The sequence below is a fragment of the Lissotriton vulgaris genome, chromosome 4_1, assembly GCF_964263255.1.
Source record: "Lissotriton vulgaris chromosome 4_1, aLisVul1.2, whole genome shotgun sequence".
NCBI classification, from domain to species: Eukaryota; Metazoa; Chordata; class Amphibia; order Caudata; family Salamandridae; genus Lissotriton; species Lissotriton vulgaris.
The window spans coordinates 1,548,249,990-1,548,268,972 of NC_141691.1; positions in this window are offsets into that span (position 1 = coordinate 1,548,249,990).

Here is an 18,983-nt window from a genome sequence, read left to right on the forward strand (position 1 = left end):
ACAGCGCTACCCCGTACATCGGGAGGGCAGAAATACATGCATCTTTCCAGCGCTGGGTTTTGTGTCGCCCCCCCCTCTCCCCTTAATGGACTTGCTCGCCCACTACCCGCCGCTAGCTACTTGGATGGAGCGCTGGTCGGCCTAACATGTACTGCCTACTCCCCGCATTTCAGCTAAGTGGGGCTGGCTGTGGCGCTATACCACCGTGGTGTTTTTTTGGACTATGGGGGCCCGACTGTGCTTCTCCGCCACGCAGTGGGATGAAGACACTACTGGGTAGTGATGTGGGGTGTTGGTGACGCCATTCTCTCTTTATCGGACTCGGGCGGGCGGCCCTGACATTTGCTTCAGCGGCGATCGGATTGGGGGTCCCCCCTGTGCGTAGTGTTTACTATGGTGAATCCATAGATGGCGTTGGAAGCGCGCACGGTGGATAGAGGGGAGTGGAGCGGATGCCCCCCGTGCGCTGCGAGGCTGGACTGGGGACGAACTGCTGCAGAGAGAGCCCGGTGTCATTGGAATTGTGAGAACGCTTTGCAGTGGGCATTTTGGTTGCGAGACTTTGTTCATGTGGCCCCTGCTCGGCCTCTTTGAACAGGCTTTGTGGTGGGACCCTGCCCAGTCTTCTCGGCGGCGTGGAAGAATGTTCGCGCAAGTACAACTCCTTGTATGCTTTTAATTGATTGCTTCTTCGACACCTGATTTCGCGGATACTCATCTAAGTGGAGTGTTCACTGAATATGCTTGACTATTTTCCCTTTTGCTTGCTCTTCCTGGTGTCGTGCTGTGAGACTGCGAAATGGCTGCCCTGGTTCTACTACGCACTGTCCTTCGGATTTCAGATGGTTAAAATGGCGGTGGCTCCTCTGACGGTGCAGTTACATGGAACATTGCAAGGCTTCCTATTCCTCTTGAGTTGATCTGCCCGAATACTGTGTTGCTTTATTTGCTTCCTCCTGCATATAATGTCTGCGATATGTTTCTGACTCGGGACATCGATTTGCATGTACACTAACGACACTCAGCTCCTTGTTCTAGCATGGGGAGGTTTCCATCTTGCCTGGGGGGCTTGCGGGGTTGGGCTGTAACTGTGTTTTTGAATCTGCTTAGGTCATTGATACTCTGCCATCCATTTACGGTATTATTGCAGGGGTTGGAGGCGGCGGGGGGGGCCAGGGACCTGTACTGGGGACCCTCCATCTTTTCTCTTCCCCTTTCGTGGGGTTTTTGTTTATTTCTTTTTCCTTTCCTTCTCTTACTTCGTGTGAATATTGTCTCTTTCTCTCCTCTTCGTCTCTTTCTTTCTATATTTCGGGTTTAGGTACTGGGCGACAGGCATGCTGCTAGGGGGGTAGGCCGTAGCCGCATGCAGGGGTGCAGGGTGGGGGGTTGGGGTGGGGTATTATTGTTTCTTGGTTCACTTTTTAATTCTATGGCATTTATTTTCCATGTTACTCTTTTGGTTTGTCTTCCTTTTTTCTTTTCTCTTCCTTTTTTCAGTGGGTCTGATTAGAAGTAATTCTCCGTGCGTTTTCCTAGTTCAGTACAGGGGTCTATGTTTTAAAGCTCTATGATGTGGCGGACAGGTACTGTTTGGGTGGGGATATGTAATGTTTGTTGAATATCCTGATTTTACGTCCTGATATGAATTTCCTGCCTATAATGGTCCTGCCGTGAATATCCTTTTCCAGGTGTAACCCTAGCATTGGCAAGGTTTAATTGTGCGGCATCAGATCCTGCTTTTTCTTCATTTAAAAAAAAAAAACCTTCTCTAATCCTGTGACCATGGTCTACTAAACTCTCCTGAGTTACGCATAGATACTGTGAGGTGTACCTTAGCATTGATCCTGCTCTGTATTGTTTGACTGCATTACCTCTGTACCTTTGCTCAACCGTGACGGTTGGTAGATTTTGAATGTAACTGTGCAATTCTAATAAAGGTTTACCAAAAAAAAAAAAAAAAACAAGGCCGACTCCGTCATCGCACCCCAACTCCGGGACATCATCAACTGCTCCTTCAACACCGCAACTTTCCCGGAGAGCTGGAAGCATGCCGAACTCAGCGCCCTCCTGAAGAAACCATCAGCAGACCCCACCGACCTCAAGAACTACCGCCCCATCTCGCTCCTCCCGTTTTCTGCCAAAGTCATCGAGAAGACCGTCAACACGTCAACAAACAGCTTGCCGCCTTCCTCGAGACGAACGGATCCCTCGACCATTTGCAGTCCGGCTTCCGAGCCAACCACAGCACCGAGACCGCCCTCATCGCAGCCACTGACGACATCCGAGCCCTGCTAGACAACAGGGAAACAGGGGCCCTCATCCTCCTGGGCCTCTCCGCAGCGTTCGATACTGTCTGCCACCGCACCCTAGTGCAACGCCTCAGCAACATCGGAATCCAAGAGAAGGAACTGGAGTGGATCATCTTGTTCCTCGCCGTAAGAACCCAGAGAGTCCGCCTCCCCCGTTCATATCCAAGGCCACCGAAGTCATCTGCGACAAACCACAAGGATCATCACTCAGCCCCACCCTCTTCAACGTCTACATGAGCCCCCTCACAGCCATTGCACGCCAACACAACCTCAACATCATCTCCTACGCCGACGACACCCAGCTGATCCTCTCCCTCACCAACGACCCAGCCACCGCCAGAACCAACCTACACGAAGGGATGAAAGACATAGCCGAGTGGATGATGAACAGCCGCCTGAAACTGAACTCACACAAGACGGAAGTCCTCATCCTTGGATCATCACCCTCTGCCTGGGATGACTCCTGGTGGCCCCCTGCCCTGGGCAGCGCACCCAAACCAACGGACCACGCACGCAACCTGGGCTTCATCCTGGACTCCTCCCTCTCAATGACCAGACAAGTCAACGCCGTCTCATCATCATGTTTCAACATCCTACGCATGCTCTGAAAGATCTTCCGATGGATCCCCACCGAAACCAGGAAGACGGTCACCCAGGCACTTGTCACCAGCCGACTGGACTACGGAAACGCCCTCTACACCGGAACCACAGCCAAACTGCAGAAAAGACTCCAACGCATCCAGAACGCCTCCGCGCGACTCATCCTGGACATCCCCCGACACTGCCACATCGCCGGACACCTGAGAGACCTACACGCTCCCCGTCAGCAAGAGAATCACGTTCCGACTCCTCACCCACACACACAAGGCCCTCCATGACCTGGGCCCCAGGTACCTCAACAACCGCCTGACCTTCTACACTCCCACCCGCCAGCTACGATCGACCAGCCACGCCCTCGCCGCCGTACCACGCATTCGAAGAGCCACCATTGGAGGAAGATCCTTCTACCTGGCAGCCAAGACTTGGAACTCCCTCCCCATCCACCTCCGTCTGACCCAAGACCACCTCACCTTCAGGAAGCAACTCAAGACCTGGCTGTTCGAGCAGTAGCGGACCCCTCTCCCCCAAGCGCCTTGAGACCCTCCGGGTGAGTAGCGCGCTATACAAATTTCTTGATTGATTGATTGATTAACTTGACAGGGTAACACCAAAGTCACAAAATTTGCTGTAGCTCTACCCCTGGTAGCTACAGCACAGAGTAGACAGGCTTAACTTGGGAAAATGTGTATTTATGCAGTACTAAAACAATAATTAAGTCAAACATCAACCAATAAAAATCCCAATTCTAGTTGGAAAACTAGAGTAAGATTTAATAAACAAAATTACACCAAATCAACAAAAATATGTTAAGGGAACCGGAGATATGAATTTTAAAGACTTAAGTAAACAGAGCACTGCTGAAACTGTAGCCACAACCGTAAAACCCAGATATCTGAAGCAGGTTGGTCTCGCTGGAGCTCAACAGCTTTGAAGTTTTCTCATTGAACTTTTTCTAAGTCACAACGCAGAATGGAACTAGGGGCACCATATATCAAAAATCCGTTTTGCATTTCTTAAATAGCAAATTTTAGGTAATTGCTATTTAAGGAATCCAAAATGGTATGTTAGAAAATAGTGAATACCTAATAGATATTCCTAAAGATTTGCAATTGCAATTGCAATGAGGTAATCGCTATTAGAGTAAAGAGTAAAAATTCTTTATTGTGTAGTTAATAAAAACCATTACAATATGAGATGCAACATTGATTTAAGATGGATCGGAGAAAGCACTTTCTTATAGAACAATAAAAGAATTTTTTTTTAAAAGATAAACATAATATTGATACTGGTATAAAAAAAATTGTAAGTGCTAATTCAGATTTCTATATAGTACAGGTTAAAAAGTTCAGAAAGATCAAATTTGTAGTAGGTCTTGACACAATTTCAGTTTTTTTTCAAAATTGATAACATATTTAATTGTTCGACAGATAAATTGAGGGTCCGCTGAGTCCAACACTTGGACTATGGCTGAACGGCATGTGCGGATTCCCAGTTTATTGAATTTTGCCTTGAGCAGGTGCCGACGTTCACTGTCTAGTTGCGGGCAAATGCAGATCAGATGAATGAGGTCTTGTACCGCAGCGCCACATAAGTTACACTCCTTTGAGCCTGGTGTCCTCCAGCCCGGTTGGTCAGCATTTGTTGGCAAATTACCCATTCGTAGGGTTAGATATTTGGATTTCAAATGTGAGGAAAAGGCTAGCCCTAGATAGGGTGCCGGGCCAGCTTCTTGTATGATTGGATTATCATCCAGGAGTGTGAGCGTTGTCTCAGGATTGTTTTATCATCAATCAACGAGTGCCAATTAGCTGCCTTTTTTGCAGCCTGTTTGAATGAGGACACTGGTAACTTCTTTTGCCACAATGACGCGAGCGCTGTGATTTCTAGGGAGGATTTTAAATACTTTGCGTACTGGGAGTTTGGGTTGCTTTGCATGGCTTCCCAGATAGCAAGATTAATTTGTGTCTCACGGTTCAGCCACACATTGTACCAGAATCTAACTGTGTCGTATTTTTTTTGCAGTACTTGACACTTCAATCCAAATTCAAGCCGAACCTGGGCGGGTGAGGCATCGCATGGCAATCTAAATATGCGTTTATACACCCTTGTTTGAATTTTGTCCAAGAGCAACGCGCTCTTTCCACAATGTACCACACTGCCATAAGCTATTGTTGGAAGTAGCTTGGCTTTGATGACTGTTAAGAGGGGGGTGAACAGAGGGCCCTTAAGCGACTTAGATAAACTGCTGAATGCATGGAGTAGCGCTGTTCCTTTCTTCTCAATGTCATTGAAGTGCGCGGAGAAGGTAAACCGTCTATCCAAGTATATTCCCAAGTACTTATAATTGTCCACTACTTCCAATTTGTTGTTGTCAATTGCATAATTCAGTACTTTTGTACGACGGTGAGTTATAATCATGACCTTTGTTTTCGTGGTGTTTATTTGCAGAAGGTTCTGTTTGGTGTATTCAGCCAGTTCGTTTATGAGACGTTTCAGTCCTGTTTTCGTCTGACTAAGGAGAACCACGTCATCAGCATAGGAGAGGTGCGTGAGGGGCATTATTCCTAGGCGTGGGGGGTGTGCATTAATCCCATCAAGCCTTGGTGTCAAGTCGGCCATGAATAAGTTAAACAGATGGGGGGCCAAGACACAGCCTTGCTTTAGACCTTGATATGTGCCGATCTTCCTTGTGAGCCGGTTGCCGTTATCAATCTTTACCTGCATCCAGGTGTTGGTATATAGGTCCATTATTGGGTTTAAGATCGCGTCCGGCAGGCCCTGCTGCTTCAATTTTGCCCAAAGTAATTGTCGGCTGACACGGTCAAAAGCCGCCTTAAAATCCACAAAGCATAAGTGTAGTACTTGGTGATTTTGAATCGCTATTAGGTAATAGTACTCCATTTGTTCCTATGGGCCTAAGGCCTATCGGTGTGAATGGTTTTCATTACCTAATTTGCGATTATCTAATTGGTAATCGCAAATTAGGAAATGCAATACCAAGGGTGCCCGAGGGTCTAAGGCCCCCCAAAAGCACACCAAAAAAATGTGTACATGTAAAGCACACACATGTGCTATATGGTATTTAGAAAAATGCATTTTTCAAAATTTGCAAATGGTTGCCATCGACTTGTAGTCGATGGTAATAGCATTTCCTAAATGCACAGTATGAATTTAGGAAATGCTTCGTACACGTCCTATGGGAATCTCAAATTGCGTTTCCCTATTTGTAGTCGCAAATATAGGTAATCGCAATTTTTGCGATTACCTAAAATTGCGACTACAAAGCCTTTCATACAACTTGAAGGGCTATTTTGCATTTGTAAACGGGCGAAATTACTTCTTCGCACCGTTTGCAAATGCAAAATTGTTTGATACATGTGTTTCTAGCTCCTGGTGGTCTGTATAATAAAATACCTTTAAAGGTATGATGATGGGAGAGGGTAAGGTTGAAAGACAAAGCTTCGCAGGCTGCAGTGAAGGCAGCCCAGAAGACCGCCTTTATTGAGCTAGGCTAGATGACCGCCAGTCGTCCCGCCTGTTCAACGTGTAAACTGAGAACCCTGGAGGAGTGACTTTCACCAGATCAAGTCCTGATGAATCATCAGTCCAATTTTTTGAAAAGGTATACACCCAGGCAGACTTTAGCTACAAGGAACGGGCTAATTCGCAACACATCTGATGAACAACATATGATAGAAACACAAATAGTAAAAAACAAGTAGTACAACAGACTGTTATGATATCAAAAATATATTTTTAATCTCGATTTCTTTTAAAAAATTATATAAAAAAAAGGTTTAGTAAATATCACTGTGTATATATGATGTATATAGTCAAGAAATTGATACATTGATTATGAATGGCAATTCCATGATACATTGTTAAAACCAAAACAGAAAAGAAAACAATTAAAAGTTAGTTTCAGAATTATTTCTCCAAATTTTGTTAGACTTGGGCTGTGTCAACGCGTTTCGACAAATCTTTTGTCTTCATCAGGACTTTAGAATATGCAGCCACTTTTTTCTAGGTAGAATAAAACAGGTTTTAGATAAATGTATGGTCAACACTTTCTAGGTTACATTCAGCAACTTTTGTTTTGACTAACCGAAGGTGACCAACAATTCACAACAAATCATATCAGTCCATTGACAATTTTTATATTTAATAAAAACATGTTATGCGTTAGCTCCAAAAGCAACGTCAAATAGAATTCATTTTCTTAGCCAGGCTTGTGTATTGCATATGAATGATAGTACAGAATCTTAGAAACCACAGAGTGCATTCGTTTTAGATACCTATATTCTAGCGGAGCCAGATAAGTAAACATTTTCTTAAAGATAGGAAAGGAAAAGGTACCTTCCCATTTACATGGGTTACGTAACATTTAAAGGCTTATTCTTATTAGACAAGTTTAGACATCATTAGGGAGTTTATCAAACTAATTCCTTATCTAATCATTAATATATTAAAAAGTATCTGCTGATTCTGACAACCATTCTTTAGTGGACTATTTTAGTGGCTGCTAGCTATGTATATATCCATGTCATCCCTCGGTTCCTCATCTCTAAAAGAGTGGGGACAGCCAAACCGCAATATACATTTACCATGGTTTGTTGCAGCTATTCAGTGTGATACCTAATCCCTATTTACTTTCAGGGTCATTCTAACCATTCTCTTATTATCTCGAATAATATCTTACCTACAAAGAGAAATTGGTAATGACCTTCCACTGTAACCTTTTTTGGAAGACTGCACAAAAATGATGTTGGGAGTGAGGCACCTTCTCTATATTAGATGTTGGCGGTATGTGATATCTGTTTAATAAAAGAGACAAAACATATTGGTATTTTAGTTTCTTACTACACATTTAATATTGGGTGCAAAACGAGTTAGCAACTCTGACCCCTATTGTTTACTCATTGGAGGTTTTACCTGAGAAAGCAGTATTCACTGCGTACTTCTCACTTCTACCTCCGTTTCCTTCTTGACAATCTTCAATATAAAATATGGCCAAAGGTCGATTTCTTTAGCCGTCGGCAAAAGAGCGGTCCACTTAATCGTTTTCAAGGGGGTACGTTCCTATATAAATAAATTATAAAATAGATTCAAATCTACTTGTACTTGTACTGATGTTATTTAATCATCTTCAGGCAGTATTTAAAGTTGCTGGTTTTTATTATTTCATAATTTACCTCATCTAGTAAACACAGTTGTCCCAAACCAAATGGTGCGTGATGAAAACCCGGGATCTGCGAGGAGCCGCGGTCTTTAAGGGCGTTTTTCAATTCTAACCGCTCCCTGCGTTTTACGATTAACGGTGGTGAGAATTAGGAATGCTAATGATTTTGCAATCCATAAACCATTCTGAAAATAAAAAGAACAACAATCATTCGGTGTTTGTCCCTTAAACTAGGTCAAAGGTCAACTCGGATTGTTATAGAATTTTGTCCGAAAAACCCCGCCTCCTTCATTGGAAGTATATATAAAGTAATGGAAGAAGGACTTTCTGTGATCTTCCATTTTTTCACTTGAAACCCTGACGGAAGGAGACGCACTGCATTTTGCTATCCAGAAAACGGTAAGAGCCTAACAAACTCTGCGCTATGTCTGCTTGACTGGCTGCAGACTACTCTGTCGGTTTTTGGCTGGAAGCCGTATCGGTGAAGCTCCAGCATAGGAACTAAATAATTATTAACTCTAAATTAGTCACTAAGGACAGTATTCTCCTTATTTCTCCCCCAGATTTCGGGTCAATGCTGCACCGAAACGGGCACTTTGATTAACGCAATCGATATCCATATGAAGGTACCGTACTGAAATAAGCCCCTGGGAAGCGAAAAGACACAAAAACGCTTCTGTTTCCGGTCTTCGAATCGAATTGAACTTAAAAGGTAAACAAACGCTAAGGGACTCGGACAAAATTCTATAACAATCCGAGTTGACCTTTGACCTAGTTTAAGGGACAAACACCGAATGATTGTTGTTCTTTTTATTTTCAGAATGGTTTATGGATTACAAAATCATCAGCATTCCTAATTCTCACCACCGTTAATCGTAAAACGCAGGGAGCGGTTAGAATTGAAAAACGCCCTTAAAGACCGCGGCTCCTCGCAGATCCCGGGTTTTCATCACGCACCATTTGGTTTGGGACAACTGTGTTTACTAGATGAGGTAAATTATGAAATAATAAAAACCAGCAACTTTAAATACTGCCTGAAGATGATTAAATAACATCAGTACAAGTACAAGTAGATTTGAATCTATTTTATAATTTATTTATATAGGAACGTACCCCCTTGAAAACGATTAAGTGGACCGCTCTTTTGCCGACGGCTAAAGAAATCGACCTTTGGCCATATTTTATATTGAAGATTGTCAAGAAGGAAACGGAGGTAGAAGTGAGAAGTACGCAGTGAATACTGCTTTCTCAGGTAAAACCTCCAATGAGTAAACAATAGGGGTCAGAGTTGCTAACTCGTTTTGCACCCAATATTAAATGTGTAGTAAGAAACTAAAATACCAATATGTTTTGTCTCTTTTATTAAACAGATATCACATACCGCCAACATCTAATATAGAGAAGGTGCCTCACTCCCAACATCATTTTTGTGCAGTCTTCCAAAAAAGGTTACAGTGGAAGGTCATTACCAATTTCTCTTTGTAGGTAAGATATTATTCGAGATAATAAGAGAATGGTTAGAATGACCCTGAAAGTAAATAGGGATTAGGTATCACACTGAATAGCTGCAACAAACCATGGTAAATGTATATTGCGGTTTGGCTGTCCCCACTCTTTTAGAGATGAGGAACCGAGGGATGACATGGATATATACATAGCTAGCAGCCACTAAAATAGTCCACTAAAGAATGGTTGTCAGAATCAGCAGATACTTTTTAATATATTAATGATTAGATAAGGAATTAGTTTGATAAACTCCCTAATGATGTCTAAACTTGTCTAATAAGAATAAGCCTTTAAATGTTACGTAACCCATGTAAATGGGAAGGTACCTTTTCCTTTCCTATCTTTAAGAAAATGTTTACTTATCTGGCTCCGCTAGAATATAGGTATCTAAAACGAATGCACTCTGTGGTTTCTAAGATTCTGTACTATCATTCATATGCAATACACAAGCCTGGCTAAGAAAATGAATTCTATTTGACGTTGCTTTTGGAGCTAACGCATAACATGTTTTTATTAAATATAAAAATTGTCAATGGACTGATATGATTTGTTGTGAATTGTTGGTCACCTTCGGTTAGTCAAAACAAAAGTTGCTGAATGTAACCTAGAAAGTGTTGACCATACATTTATCTAAAACCTGTTTTATTCTACCTAGAAAAAAGTGGCTGCATATTCTAAAGTCCTGATGAAGACAAAAGATTTGTCGAAACGCGTTGACACAGCCCAAGTCTAACAAAATTTGGAGAAATAATTCTGAAACTAACTTTTAATTGTTCTCTTTTCTGTTTTGGTTTTAACAATGTATCATGGAATTGCCATTCATAATCAATGTATCAATTTCTTGACTATATACATCATATATACACAGTGATATTTACTAAACCTTTTTTTTATATAATTTTTTAAAAGAAATCGAGATTAAAAATATATTTTTGATATCATAACAGTCTGTTGTACTACTTGTTTTTTACTATTTGTGTTTCTATCATATGTTGTTCATCAGATGTGTTGTGAATTAGCCAGTTCCTTGTAGCTAAAGTCTGCCTGGGTGTATACCTTTTCAAAAAATTATTGTTTCCCTGACCCAGGAGTTGATCCTTAACAGGGGGTCCCTGATACTTACCCAAGAATCATCAGTCCAAGCCTCTGTAATGAAAGACATTTTTATGTCGCTATCCTCAATTAGCTGGCACACTCTGTGCTATGCTTGACCAACGATCTTGCCCCACTGACAAATTTATTGCATCCCTCGTTTGCTTAATGGTTTGGTATTCAATGTTTGGCAGTGTCACTTTCCAATTTGGACAGGTCAAAAGAAAAGCTGTGGGTTTAGAAATAAAGATAGGGCATAGACATTCCGGATCCTTATCCGTCCTTTTCAGACCTAGCAGATCTGTTCTAGAGTTTCTAACTGGCGTGCTTTTACCAGGGGTTCTGGCGCTGAGCGCTGGCCGAGCGCGGATGGGCGCAGATGGGTTTGCTTTTAGCGCGCCGGATGCGCTCTTGCACCAGCATCGCAATTTATAGTAACATGATTTCTAAAATCACTAAAATCACACGTTTACATTAAAATACAATTTAGTTTTGTGCAAAATATGCAATTCACTGTTAAAGTCTAGCTGTCTCCCATCTCAAGCCTCAGGAGAAGTAACGCTACGCACTCGAGCCAGCCTCGTAATTTATAGTCTAATGAGTAAAAAGCCTAATCTGCTCACCGAAAATAGCCCCAAGATGGCGGCCCCACCAAACAAATGCGGGATGTGAGCTGAACCGAACACAAGTTTAGATAAGAGATTCACAGTAAGTAACACGATTTCTAAAATCACAAGTTTACATTAAAATACGATTTAGTTTTGTGCAAAATACACAATTCACTGTTAAAGTCTCAGGAGAAGTAACGCTGCACGCTAGCGCCAGCCTCGTAATTTATAGCCTGATGAGTAAAAAGCCTAGTCTGCTCGCCAAAAATGCCCCACAATGGCGCCATCGCCAAACAAATGCGGGAAGTGAGCTGACCCAAACATTAGGTTAACATTAGGATTGCCTTAAATCAGCTTTTAAGTGTAATGTCCAATTGGGAAAAGATAAGGATTTGGAGTTTTGTGTCTCTGGACTCAGAATTTCAAATCACAATTCATGGTGAAGTCAGATTTTAAATTGTAAGTTTGAAAATGCCGCTTTTAGAGAGCTGGCATTTTCTTACTTTAACCATTCTGTGCCTCTGGCTGTCTCCAATACACATCTGGGTTGGGTGACAGCTGGGCTTTGTGCATTCCCTCTAGATAGTCAGACAACGGGAGAAAGGGTGTGACATTTGCTTCTTGTTGGCCCATTAACAGGTTGATGCCACTACCTGACGTAGACTGGAAGGGAGGAGCTGACACTCGTACCTGAATAGGACTGTGCCTGTCCCCACACAAAGAGCTACATACCCCCTGTAGTAAGTCTGGTGCCAGGGCACAAAAGGCAGGGACAGTATGCTCTTCAAAGGCCTTTTTGAAGTCTCCCCCACTTCAAATACACATATGGGTAGAAGTACTGGATACCTGACACCACCAACTCAGAATGCTGATGGAACTAAGGATACTCTGCCGGGAAGAACTGCTGTGCTGTAGGAGGACTGCCACTGTTCTTCCTACATTGCTGTGTTGGCCTGTTGCCCGCTGATTGCTGTGCTGTAAGAGGGACTGCAACTTTTCTACCTGCTCTGCTGTGTTGGCTGTTGCCTGCTGCTTCTTGCCTGGGAGTGAGAGGGACTGGACCTGCTCTCTACATCCTTGAACCCAAGTTTCTCCAAGGGCCTGTTGGATTGCTTCCTGTTTTCAGAAGTCTCAGGGTCACAAAAGACTTCTTGCAACTCTGCTGGTGCTGCTGGACTCTGCCATCTGTAGGTCCTACCCTACCTGAGGTGTTCCCTCCAGTCCTTGGCCTCAGAAGTGGGTTCTGCAGCTGTTTTCTGTACAAATTGATGCAGTGACCCCTTTGTGCCGATCGGAACTGTCGCAGTGCCCTCTGACGCGACACAGTGGCGATTCCATGACAACGCGGGTCCCAACTGAGTGGTTCAATTATGCTTCACCGACCCTTCGGCCCTGCTGCAAGGCTCGACTTCGACACATCGACCCGACTACATGAATCCGGACCGACGCAAGGTGTCCTCGACACTGACTCTTGCTCCATACAAGGTATTTTTTCAGTGGGCCCTGTGTGGGTCTTGTAGCCAGCCTGCCCTCTTTTGCAGTCAGCCTGAACTTTGGATTTCCCCCGGTGTAGCACACCTTCAAATAACCTTTAAGTGCTATTGACTTCCAAGCACTCTTTTGGGATTTCATCTTTACAACTTCATATCTCAAGTTCTACCTATTGGCTTTTTTTGTTTTGGTCTGTTTTAGTCAGATACATATTCTCTATTTTTCTAAACTGGTGTGGAGTCTTGTGGTGTTTACACTGTGTCACTGTAATTAAAGTGTGAACAAATACTTTACACATTACCTCTTAAGTTAAGCCCGACTACTCTGTGCCAAGCTACCAGAGGGAAAGCACAGGTTAATTCAGGTTGTGTATCTGACTTACCCTGACTAGGATTGTGGCTACTGCTTGGACAGGGTGTGTAACACCCAGCCAACCAGAAACCTCAATTTCTAACACCAATAGGAGCAGCATTTCCAAGGATCCAGGACCTGGGTGGCACCACATAGGCATAAGATTCAATCCAGCAGAGGCCAGGTGCAGGGTTCAAGGTCTATGAGGCTTGTTATGTACCAGTAGCACACACAGAAGGTCAGACAACTAGCTCCTAGAGTCACTCTGCTAGTTCTGGGTTCAAGCAACAAGACAGGCTTCAAACAGAAGGGCAGCCCTCTGAGGAGCAAGGCAGTCCTCAAGCAGCAGGGGAGTCCTCCGAGGCTCCAGGCAGTGATTCTGAAGTCTACCACAGGTCCAGGAATACACTGAAGATGTGTTTGGAGGGTCCAATATGTATACCTTGTGCCAGCCTTTGAAGTTGGAGGAATTCCTATGAGTGTGTGCACCAGGCAACCCTTTGAAGTAAAAGTGGGGCAGGGAACAGCTCTGAACCCTGCCATCTTCGCATGATGGCCCATCCTGCCAACCCCTAGTTCCATTTTTATCTCATTGTCTTGGCAGAATACACAAATCTTAACAGGTCAGCTATTCACATTCATGTGACCCAAGACAGTAGCAGCAGGCACCAAATGGTTAGGATAAGAAAACACCAACTTTCTAGAAGTTGCACTTTCAGAATTTTGAGCTAAAATCTGACTTTACCATTAAAGAGGATGTTAAATTATTAATTTTAGTCCAAACTTGCTATCCCTCTCTGTTCCCAATCAATAGTTTGCACTTATGGAATGGTATCCAAAGGACAGATAGACCTTAAAGTAGTGACAAAACGAATTTAGAATTCTTTCCCTACCAGGACATGTAAAACATATAAGCACACGTCCAACTTTCTAAATACAATGCACCATGCCTTTTGGGCTTTTAGGGCCACCTCATGGGTGACATATGTATTCAAAAGGTGTATTTTGCAGGGTTGAATTGGCAGTTTAAAACGGCTCTACAGACTGAAATGGCAGACCTGAGACGTTCTAAAGGGCTACTTTAGTGGGTGGCACAATGAGTGCTGTAGGCCAAGTAGTACCATTTAATTTACTTGCCCTGCATACATCTACGGAGTTATAAGTAAACTAAAGGTGCCAATCAGGTGTAGACCACGTTTATCATGTTTTAGGGAGAGAGAGAGCAGAAACACGTTTACACTGGTTAGCAGTGGTAAAGTGCAACAAAAACAAAATCATAAAACAGGGGGGTGAAGGCAAAATGTTTTGGGGAAGACCATACCAAGGATTTCAGGTCTAAAACTGTCCTTCTCCAGTGTGTTCACACCATCCAAAAGTGCAGCCCATCAACATCTGAAACAAGCAAAGGCAGCTTATAAATGATTTGCAGACAAGCATTGAAGACAGGTATCTAACTATCAGAAAGGGGACATGGAATGGTATGTACCACTGTATTATGAAGAGTCGGAGATTATTGACTGTAGTATCCACTAAGGTCAATTACAATATCTGGTGTCCTGGAAGAATATGACGTGTCAGGGAGGTGTTGTCTACAAACTATGTCACAGGCAAGTCACAAGCATGTCCACAAGCTAGAAAAGAGGACCTTACATTAGTTCCTGAGAGGGGGGCTCTTCTGGCAGGGTATTGATGGGAATCGGGTGCATGTCAGGACCACCACATGAAGAGCATTCATGGGAAGGTGATAGACAGGACAACAAAACCTTTGAATATTCAATAGACTATACCAATAACTTGAGGTCAAACTCTAATTCACTTCCTGGGTTGGGGTCATTTTCAGGTGGTTAATGGTAGAGCCCTATTTGTAACCATTGGCTTGTGGACTTTGCCAGGTAACGAGTCATTAGTTGCATTGGCCTCCTCACATCAGTTGCACTTCTATACTGTCCCTCACCTTTGTTGTTCATTAACCTCTTGGTTTCCTTGGTTACCTGTTTGGTCCCTTACCTCTTGCTAGTCCTGTATTGTTTGCGCTTTGTACTAATTTACCATTTAGATTTATACAGTTGTGTTATAAGCGACATCCAGGGCCACTCCGCTGGATTCCATGCTGGTTCACGCTTGGGAAAGTCATGCCCACTGCTGAAACCAGTAAGCCTTTCTACTTATTGCCCCTGCAGCCTTCTGCTCAACCAGTGAACTGTACAAGCATCATTTTCACAGTCATTCTACAGATGTGTCCATTTCAACTGTTTCTTCAACACATCTCAGTGCTGTGCCTTTCCCTGAGAGAGACGCTATGGTATCATAGAGTAAGCTCCAGTTTGGTTTTTCTCTCTCCCTCTCTCTCTTGTTCAAGGCACTGCAGGGCATAGGCCTTGTGCCTCTACAATGCAGACTGAAGAGGTATTCTCCAGAGCAACACCTACACTACAGCGCTGCAAATTCAGACTACATTAAGCTGCGGAAGGCAAGACAAGTAAGCAAGCAACGGGGTCAGGCCTTTACAGTCACAGTGGCCCAACTATAGAACAAGCCATTCCCTAGATCCGCAACGGATTTGCTGCAATTTAGGAAAGCTTTGAAGACCTGACTTTTCTCCAATAATTCTCGCTTATGTTCTCCTCCCTAACTGGTGCATGTCTAGCAGTGTTGTACCTACCTATACGTTTAGCTCCATCATACCAGTCTTGTGACAGTTTGCGCTATATAAATGGTATAAATATAATGCTTTTCTCTCTCTCTCTCTCTCTCTCAGTCCTTGCCTGTTTTCCTCAAGGTTCTAATGTGGGTAGAAAGATCCACTTTGCGACGGGTGGAGGCTATCAGGGATTGCACGAGCTTTCAGCTGGTCTAATCGCTCATAACTGGACAACGTGGGAGCATCAGTCTGATCCTAGGACAATATTCCACCACCAACACTACCATTGACCTCTTAATTTGACTCCCATGGTTCTGTCCTAAGCATAGATGGCCACCTCTCAGCCCACTCTGATGCCTCACTTGCAATGTCCAGTAGGTCTGAGCTTAAGTTAGTGTGTACCCAGATATCTGAAATAGTGCAACTATATGGCATGCTGTGTACCACAGGAGCACATTTCGTCATATTTAACCAGTTGCTGCTTCTATCACTTATATTGGTGGGTGGCCTGTTGTGGCTGTATCTTTTGCCCATCGCTTAATTTGAGCTGGTGGTTTCCAGCGCTCAACACTGGCACTTAATCATCAACACCAGCGCTTTCTTTATGCGCATCAATTAAGGACACATTCATTTACTCGGGGATTAAGTGATGTGCCCAGAATCACAGGTTGTTGAGCGGACACCGAGACTCAAACCAGGTTCCCCAGCTCCAAAGTCGGCAGCTCTGGCCATTATGGCACATCCCCTCCCCACTTTCATGGTTAGTAGTTGGTTCTGTTTTAGACAACGCTAACAGGAGAAATGAGCTGGTACAAGCTTCCTCTTGGCGAGAGCCCCAGCACTTATTTTCTTTTACAAAATAACCACTGCTTTTGCCTTCCTTTGGACACCTGATTCAGATATGACCTCACAAACCTGGCGATATCACCAACAGCACATGCACGCATGGGCAGGGTCTGCTTTAAAGATGGCCTCCCTCACGTGCTTCACCCCTTTAGCATTACTGCAGCCATGGAAGCAGAAGGCTTCAGGCGAGCAGCAGCTGACTGTGTCTACCGAGAACGAGGCTTAAAAGAGATGCACCCAGCAGGCACCACCATTCTTCATAGCCTTGAGTTCTCACCTGCGTAGCAAACGCAGCTTCTTCTTATCAGCTTCCACTTATCAGGTGGCATTGAAGTACAGTGGTGAGTGGCCTCGATGAGCTCAAGGTACGTCAAGACAAGTCAGAGGCGAGAAAGCACAAGTGAAAACTTCTCACCCAGTCAGCAGACCTTTGGACAGTGGGCAGGCCACAGGTTCATGAGTTCGATTGTCAGCTCAGACAGATTCGGTAAACAGCACATGTGCGCTTCCCATGACGCAGCTGGTCTGACAATCATGTAAGGCAGCCAGAGCATCTTTCAAAAGTTCAGACTGCCTTGTTGCTAGTCATCCTGCACGGGACCGAAACAAAGTGGCACTGGTGTCTTGCCTACTGATGTACAGACTTGCCTCTCTGGACACATCTTGCTCCATACTACGGTTGTTTGTATTTGAGATGCTTACATGATCCCTACATGGTACCTCCTCTGCTGTGGAACAACTAGATTATGACAATCACTGACTGCCCTGACTGTCCCTGGACTCGGATGGCCATGAAATCAGTGGCAAGAACAAAGAGTGAACAGTCCTCAAACAGCCACGGCTGCTTTCTGCAGTTTCCGGTTCTTGCTCTTTCCTATAAGGCCTGAGCAGCAGTTAAAATGCTGTACAGTGGATAATATTAGGACATGGGTCTCGAGCTGTCATGTCGTTAGATTTTTTAAAAATCCCTTCAACTACCTCTGGCGCCTTGGTAAACAAACGTACACGGAATGCTAAATCTCCATTCCAGGTTTTCTCTTTGATAACTCATGGTTCTGTAAGACACATGAAAAGCTTCTATAAAGCTCAGTCTTATTAAGGCAAGTTTTATTTGTATACAATGGAAACTCAAATATTTAACCTCAAGCCCCAGGTGATTCAGCTGGCACCTGAGAAATTATAATTTTCCATACTTTGCAAAGAAACAAAATGTGGTTACAGAAGTTATGTACATGCCCGCTTGAAACATGTTCAACAGAGGGATCGTCTAAAAGCAAGGATCAATCATTGAGCTCAGAATATTCTGAAGGGAGATGAAAAGATACATGATATGTGGTGATAGCACGACCTCTACTGATTAAATGGCACATTTCTTATTCTGTTGTCAGTTTCACAAATCATACATCAAGAGAGAATATTTAATAAAATTCAAAGCAAGCATAAATTATTCTAGTGGCAATGTCTGCCGCAGTGAGAACACCTGTGGCGTTTCCCTTATGAAGGGAGTACAACAACATTAGAGGCTGAGACAACAATAAACTATTGAAGAACTACTGTTCGAACAGAGATTAAGACATGTTTGTAAAGACACGAGTAAACATGGTCTTTTCATACGTGTTACCAATCGAATGTTTCAGACCGTTGAATTTACAGTCACTTTAGCCCAGACGGGTTTCATTGAACATTTAACGAGATATCGGGGCATGGCTGCGACCTTGTTTATGTTTGTATGCACTTTTTAGTAGTGACACCTTTTGCTTCCTAGTGCACCTATAACATTGAACCTCTTGTCCTATATATGTATATATGTATATATGTAGGGACTGATGTACAAAAATTTGTGAGATGCAAAATAGTCACAAACTGGGTTGCGAACACTAATAAGAGCCATTTTAATGTACAAAGAGTCCCAAATTGTGTTTTCTTAAAAATTGTGCACTGTAATGAAAAAATGGCGATTCCTTATTTTGCAAATCCAAATACAGAATCGCTGAGAATGCCAAATAGCAATTTCAATGTAGATGTACTATGCATTTGCTAATAGTGAATATCTAAAATTTAAAAAAAACTACACCTCAATTGGAGGAAGTTAGTAACCACAAATGGTGGCTGGTGAATTCAGAAAGTGGAGGCATGTAAAAAACAGGCTTTTATTTTGATTGAGCAAAACTGTAGCATATTGATGTCACATGCACTACGATCCTCTTGGTTCAGGGCCCGACCCTGAACAGGATCTACATGATATGCGGGGAAGTGTTAGGGTGTGGTTATGGGAAGTATGATGTAATGCGCAGTGTGCAAGTGAATGATAGAGAATAAAGTAATGCTTAATCGCAGCTCCCGTCTGGTGTAATCTA